The 7705-nt window shown below is 44.1% G+C and overlaps 1 non-coding gene across 1 annotated transcript; it reads left to right on the top strand.

Annotated features, from left to right (window-relative positions):
- The first annotated feature begins 4722 nt into the window (after nucleotides 1–4722).
- Nucleotides 4723–4797, top strand: Trnat-ugu. Its single transcript has one exon. It is a non-coding gene; the product is annotated as a tRNA-Thr (tRNA).
- The last annotated feature ends 2908 nt before the right edge of the window (nucleotides 4798–7705 follow it).

The raw sequence follows: 7705 nt of genomic DNA, 5'->3' as shown, positions 1-7705 counted from the left end.
CGTTTTTCACACGCCATTATTGTCACAATATTTCACACGACAACACAGAAAAGCACAATTTGAAGAGCAATATAAGAAAACACATTAACATAGCACTGAAAATAATATCTAGTTAATTGCAAGCGCAGCAGCGAAATACTTGGTGCAAATCTACATGCATGTCACAAGTGTTTTACTGACAAAATTGAAAAACTACAACTACAATGGAAATTCTCTCTATAATTACGCGCTAGCAATAAACAATAGCTACACTAATTACACAAACTACAAGAAAAAATCAGAAGATTCCAGTGAGGTATCCTCGGCTAAGGGTCGACATATGAAACGTCCGCTTAGAAAAATTATACATGATTGTGCTTAAACTGACACACAATATTTTTAGCGCAACGCAATCTGACTTTCAATAATCCTTACAAAAGAATGGCCCTGACTGACATTAACCTATATCTTTCACAAATCACTTACCTCACAAAAATCTTCGTTACTCGAACTACTGCAATACAGCGAGCGCCACTACTGCCAGCTAAATAAAAGATTCTAACTACTGAAGGCACTAACTACTGATAGGCATAGTTAGCAAATGAAAGATTTTGATAGAGAACAAACAATGTATTTACCTTAATAGTGTTCAAAAGTCATAATATATATATATATGAGTTCATGATATCCAGTCTTACAAATTTCAAAACTCCGCCATTACTCTCCCCACATCCACCACTGCTGGCGGCTCACCTCCAACTGCGCAACGCTACCCGCTGTTAACATCCAGCTGCCCAACACTACAATAGCCAACAACAATGCAAACCAGCCACAGACTGCACACAGCACAGCCAGTGATTTTCATACAGAGCGCTACGTGGCGTTACCAATAAGAAATCCTAAACAGCCTGCTTACACACTGACTGCAGAAGTATAGTTACTTTTACTGTGAACACTATTAATACAAAATAATGAGTAATTGTACTTATCGTTACGATGTGTAAGGTTGAAGTTTCGCTGAGCTAGTCGGTCATATTAGACATGATAACACCACTCATTGCAAAACTAACATTTGACAGAAACATGCTTTAATTTTCTTAAAACTGATTAAGGGAAGACATAACTGCAATGAAGTTCTCGAAACACCTTAAGCCGCTGCTGTCTTTTATGTCAGTACGCCTGTTATATTCCCAAACGGTTCAAATGGCTCTGAGCACTATGGGACTTAACTTCTAAGGTCATCTGTCCCCTAGAACTTAGAACTACTTAAACCTAACTAACCTAAGGACATCACACACATCTATGCCCGAGGCAGGATTCGAACCTGCGACCGTAGCGGTCTGTTATATTCCCAAGTTCAACAATACTCTTTTGTTGATCTAATTTTTATAAACTTAGTGACATCCTTCAGTAAGTGATTAAGCCATTAATTAAAATTTGCATAGAGTTGCGTCGATGATTACAAATCTGAAGATGGATCCTGCACTTGTAAAGTCTTTTTCCCAACAGGGATGCACAAAATTTTTTCTGTGATCTTTTGCATTTTCCTAAACATCTACACATTTTATTAACCAGATCACTGTTGTAACTTACAGCCTATCCAAATTAGCAAAACTTGACGCAGCCGATTTTCAGATGGTTATGAAGTAGGTTGGTGCATAAATTCGTTGCGTTTTTCAAAATGGTTCAAATGGCTCTGAGCACTATGGGACTTAACTTCTGAGGTCATCAGTCCCCTAGAACTTACAACTACTTAAACCTAACTAACCTAAGGACATCACACACATCCACGCCCGAGGCAGGATTCGAACCTGCGACCGTAGCGGTCGCGCGGTTCCAGACTGTAGCGCCTAGAGCCGCTCAGCCACTCCGGCCGGCTGTTGCGTTTTTATTTGGCATGTTGGTATCCCGGCTGCTATGGGTTTATTTATTCTCAAACTTTGTTTGTAGTTCGTTGTTGCTATTTGAGTTCACATATTCTCATTTTGTCACTTGGCTGTGGTGACTGGAGTTGGAGACGCTAGAGAACGGAGTGCCCATTGGAGAATCCGGAACATTTCCGACATATTCTTCTGTCTGAGTTCAATAGAGAGGTGACGGCAGCGGAGGCAGCCAGAAACATTCGCGACTTATGTTGGGATAATGCCATTGGACAGGGCACGGTAAGAAAATGGTTTTCTCATTTCAAGTAGGATTGTTTTTTGATATTAGTGACTCTCCAAGTTCAGAAAGAGCTTTGGAGTTTGGTGAAGTCGTTTAAACACATTAATCCACAATGATCCACGTCAGCGTTGCTATTCGGGAACTGGAAAATGTGATGTAATGATCACTCCACCATCGTGTGACATTTGTATACAATGGGGAAGGTTAAAAAATTGGGTGTATGGGTACTGTATGCTCTAAGCCAAAATCACAAAAATCAGCGGGTGGCCATATCTGCAGTGCAGTTCTGCTTGCTCGTCATCAAATAGCTCGTTAACAACACCGACCATTCCTAAAATGCATCGTTATTGGTGACGAATAATGGCGTCTTTATGCTAGCGTAGGGGAAAGAAAGGAATGGTTGAGCTCAAACAAAGCACCAACTCCCCGCACAAAGATTTACGGGCATCTACAAAAAATGTTATATATCTGATGGAATAGCAACAGTGTGGTGTACTACGAATTGCTTCTCTCAGGTGTAACCATCACTACTGACATTTCTTATCGACAACTGAGATGTCTTGCAGACGCAGCCCTAGAACAACGACCAGGTAGAGTTTGTGGAATGATGCTACTCCACCATAACGCCCGCCACATTCTGCAAGATTACTAAAGAACAATATAGAGGAGTTGGTTTGGGATGTCATACCGCACCCACCTCGTTCACCTTATCTTGCGTGCTCAGATTTTCACCTTTTCCGGTGTCTATCGACCAGCTTTCAAGGAAGTTCCTTTCCGGTTGAAAATGCGCTCCCAACGTGACTCGACGAGTTCTACGCCTCAAAACTACGTGATTTCTACAGTAGCGGAATCGAAAAGTTAGCCAATCGTTGGCAGACTGTTGAAAATAGTGAAGGAGAACATATTATTGATGACTAAAGTCTCTGTTACGTTTATCTGTTGTACTTATGGAAAATGCTACGAAATTATGCACCAACCCAATAGTTTCCAAAATCACAATATGTTCATACACTAGTATATATTGCATATCCCACTCCGAAATAGTCAGTTTGTGGCCATCAAGCAATCTCTGTATAAACGATATGCAATTTCGTATGTCGTATCTTTGTGAGCCGGCTGGTGTGGCCGTGCGGTTTAGACGCTTCAGTCTGGAACCGCGTGACCGCTACGGTCGCAGGTTCGAATCCTGCCTCGGGCATGGATGTGTGTGATGTCCTTAGGTTAGTTAGGTTTAATTAGTTCTAAGTTCTGGGCGACTGATGACCTCAGAAGTTAAGTCGCATAGTTCTCAGAACCATTTTTATCTTTGTGAATCTCTTTAGTAAAAGTTTAGTTCACACCTAAACACCGATCGCGCAGTACTTCAAAGTTACGGTCTGTATGCATTGTATTAACTGCTCGGCGTCAACGATAAACATTTCAGTGCATTATCATCCGCTGTCGCATAAAATGCTGTGTCCACTATGTGTGTAATGCGGTAGCAACCTGAGAATGTTTTTCTGTTAGACTTCAAACATCAAAGTGGACTGTATCTGCCACTGGCGATCGCGCAGTACTTCAAAGTTGCTGTCTGTATGCATTGTATTAACTGCTCGGCGATAACGAGAAACATTTCAGTGTATTATCATCCGCTGTCGCATAAAATGCTGTGTCCACTATGTGTGTAATGCTGTAGCAACCTGAGAATGTTTTTCTTTTAGACTTCAAACATCAAAGTGGACTGTATCTGCCACTGGCAAACTGTTTCGTAGGACTGTGACTGTGTCTACTTGCAAACAACCATTTTACTGGAAAACTGGAACTGGTAATTATACCGTTTGTAGTGATAACAGATGCGGTAAAAGCCGCAGTAATTAAAAGTGTGTCGTGAACATTACTGGAGGCTTTCCCGCAACAAGAGTTTTACGGTAATTCAACGACTTTTCTACCATGAGACTCCGAGGGCAGAATAAAAGTTTGCAGGTACTTCACTTTCCAACCCGCCGATGTTTTTTTGTGTGTCTCAGATTACAATGACATCCAACCATGTCTTCTGGATGCTACACTCTTTTTTTCAGGCAGTGTAGGTCGACTTTCGTACCTCAGGCACGCGTCAGCTCGGCATTACGGATGGCACTGGTGTGTTCTCATTATTCACAATGCTGCACTACCCGTATGGAGCGATTACATAGGTGTGATCAGCCCTGGTAACCACGTATGTTAGCGCGACCACTTCCCAAACGGAGAGGTACGTCAAACCTGGCTCGAATCCACCTGGCAGGTCAACAACGAGGAATCGGTGTGTCAGCCAGACTGGAAGTGGTTTTCAGATGCTTTCCCACTATGTGAATAATACTTATATGGATATGGTGTCTGTTCTTTCGGACATAGTTCTGGCAATACCGGCCATGACCTTCCTCTTCTGTGTGGATGTACACATATTACTCGAACTCTTACGGGACTTGGTAAGAATGTCTTCCAAAAGTAATGAGTGTGTTGGGTAGGGACACTACGAATGTAGTGTGTGGGCATATAAGGTGAGAATGTGGGTCTCGCGGGAGGCTTGTGAGAGATAGTTCCTGCAGTCGCACTATGCTCTGTGCCCTCGGTGGCTCAGATGGACAGAGCGTCTGCCTTGTAAGCAGGAGATCCCAGGTTCGAGTCCCGGTCGGGGCACACATTTTCACCTGTCCCCGTTGATATATATCAACGCCCGTCAGCAGCTGATGGTGTTAATAAATAATTCTAATTAGATGAATAATAGGCTGGTTCGCATGTTCCGTCTCAGATACACGCTACGCACACATTTAGAACACTTTCTCCCACTTGCACACAGAGTATACTCTATAAGCAGCCAGACTGGGATACACTGCTACTGTGGGTTTGGTTGTTTGGGGGAAGAGACCAAACAGCTAGGTCATCGGTCTCATCGGATTAGGGAAGGACGGGGAAGAAAGTCGGCTGTGCCCTTTCAAAGGAACCATCCCGGCATTTGCCTGGAGCGATTTAGGGAAATCACGGAAAACCTAAATCAGGATGGCCGGACGCGGGACTGAACCGTAGTCCTCCCGAACGCGACACTGCTACTGTGCTGGAAGATAGATTGAAGACTGATGACCTTCGCTGTATGGTCTTCTTGAACACAAAACCAGCTCTTGGCTGTGACTGGAGTTAACAGCAGTAAATTACCCGCGTCAGTCAATCTTTTTTGTTTCATCTCACGACGCGTTTCGAGAGTTTACATTTTCATCTTCAGGTATAACAATGACATTGTGTTACATATTTGCTATCAGGATAAAGCCAGTTGTTCCATTTTGCTACAAAAACGTGGAACAGCAACTTCTTAGAGTAATATAGCACCAAAATTGTAAATTCTAGACGGTGGTAGACTAATTTACAATCTGTTCCAGTGCACAAAACCCTGCTGTTCGTCATAAATTTAATCTTTCCACAGAATACGAACGAATAAAATAAACAAACCAAAGATTATAACGATGCAAAGATATAGTGTCTTGCCTCAGAGATCATTCATTCTATATTTGGGAAGGTGCTCGAGATGCGGTGCGATTACATTGACGCCGTGTAATACGGTGAACGTCTTGTAATGTTATGTGTGCCTCACTGCTTTTTTTAAACTAATTTGTGCCTGATTTTATTCTGAGAAGCTCAGTAATGTCTGTAAATACCGAAAATGAAAATGTGATTTAAAAAGTACTTGAAGTGAAGTGAAGCGCAGCTGGACAGCAACAAACTCTTTAGCGCGCAATCCCCGCAACGACAGTATTAGAGAACCTTTGAGTATGGACTCTAAAAAAAACAACTGATTTTATTAAAAAAAGACTGTTAATCTGTATCTTGTGGAAAGAGGACGTGTTGCTAGGCCGTCGCTCAGAACGTATTGTTATATTTAATGAAAACTGATATTCTAATGATAAAACCGAGTGAAGTATGTGTAAGAGTTGCCAAACATTTATTTGTACAAAATTTTTGGAAGCGAAGACTAGAAATATCTCGTTTTTGGAAAAGGAGCGGAACTTTATTGTCGTTGCCATCTATCAATCGACAGAATTGTAAGTGTACAAAGCTCACTAAAATACAGGAAAAGAAATGCATTCTCTATAGTTTTCATTCAATAAGTAACAACCTCTCATAATTTCTTAATTACGGTAATTGGGTTATGTTCTTGTACAATAGCATGGTGCTGAACTCCACTGACCAATTTTGATGTAGCAGGACGTGTAGTTTGAAGGAAGTTTGTGTGCCAAGCAATCTCTTTTTCTCACGAAAAGCAGATTGCTGTTTGATCTTACTTACAACAGTGGTCCCTTAGGTATGAAAGGCTACGAAAACTTGGGCTCAAAGCTATCCGCAATACGGCCAAGTAACTAACAGAGTCGTATTTTAAACCATAAAGAACAATAACTTCCTCCAAATTGCAATACGTCAACAACTGGTGCAGAAGGAGTCAGCAACCAAAATTCAGGTACCAGTTACGACTTAAAGTAGAAATCTCAATCAAAGATCAATCTCTCTCTCTCTCCAAACGCATACACTCCTGGAAATGGAAAAAAGAACACATTGACACCGGTGTGTCAGACCCACCATGCTTGCTCCGGACACTGCGAGAGGGCTGTACAAGCAATGATCACACGCACGGCACAGCGGACACACCAGGAACCGCGGTGTTGGCCGTCGAATGGCGCTAGCTGCGCAGCATTTGTGCACCGCCGCCGTCAGTGTCAGCCAGTTTGCCGTGGCATACGGAGCTCCATCGCAGTCTTTAACACTGGTAGCATGCCGCGACAGCGTGGACGTGAACCGTATGTGCAGTTGACGGACTTTGAGCGAGGGCGTATAGTGGGCATGCGGGAGGCCGGGTGGACGTACCGCCGAATTGCTCAACACGTGGGGCGTGAGGTCTCCACAGTACATCGATGTTGTCGCCAGTGGTCGGCGGAAGGTGCACGTGCCCGTCGACCTGGGACCGGACCGCAGCGACGCACGGATGCACGCCAAGACCGTAGGATCCTACGCAGTGCCGTATGGGACCGCACCGCCACTTCCCAGCAAATTAGGGACACTGTTGCTCCTGGGGTATCGGCGAGGACCATTCGCAACCGTCTCCATGAAGCTGGGCTACGGTCCCGCACACCGTTAGGCCGTCTTCCGCTCACGCCCCAACATCGTGCAGCCCGCCTCCAGTGGTGTCGCGACAGGCGTGAATGGAGGGACGAATGGAGACGTGTCGTCTTCAGCGATGAGAGTCGCTTCTGCCTTGGTGCCAATGATGGTCGTATGCGTGTTTGGCGCCGTGCAGGTGAGCGCCACAGTCAGGACTGCATACGACCGAGGCACACAGGGCCAACACCCGGCATCATGGTGTGGGGACCGATCTCCTACACTGGCCGTACACCACTGGTGATCGTCGAGGGGACACTGAATAGTGCACGGTACATCCAAACCGTCATCGAACCCATCGTTCTACCATTCCTAGACCGGCAAGGGAACTTGCTTTTCCAACAGGACAATGCACGTCCGCATGTATCCCGTGCCACCCAACGTGCTCTAGAAGGTGTAAGTCAAC

This window comes from Schistocerca americana, chromosome 7, assembly GCF_021461395.2.
Source record: "Schistocerca americana isolate TAMUIC-IGC-003095 chromosome 7, iqSchAmer2.1, whole genome shotgun sequence".
Taxonomy (NCBI): domain Eukaryota; kingdom Metazoa; phylum Arthropoda; class Insecta; order Orthoptera; family Acrididae; genus Schistocerca; species Schistocerca americana.
The sequence above is the reverse complement of the archived record's forward strand: the minus strand, read 5'-3'. Positions and strand labels throughout refer to the sequence as shown.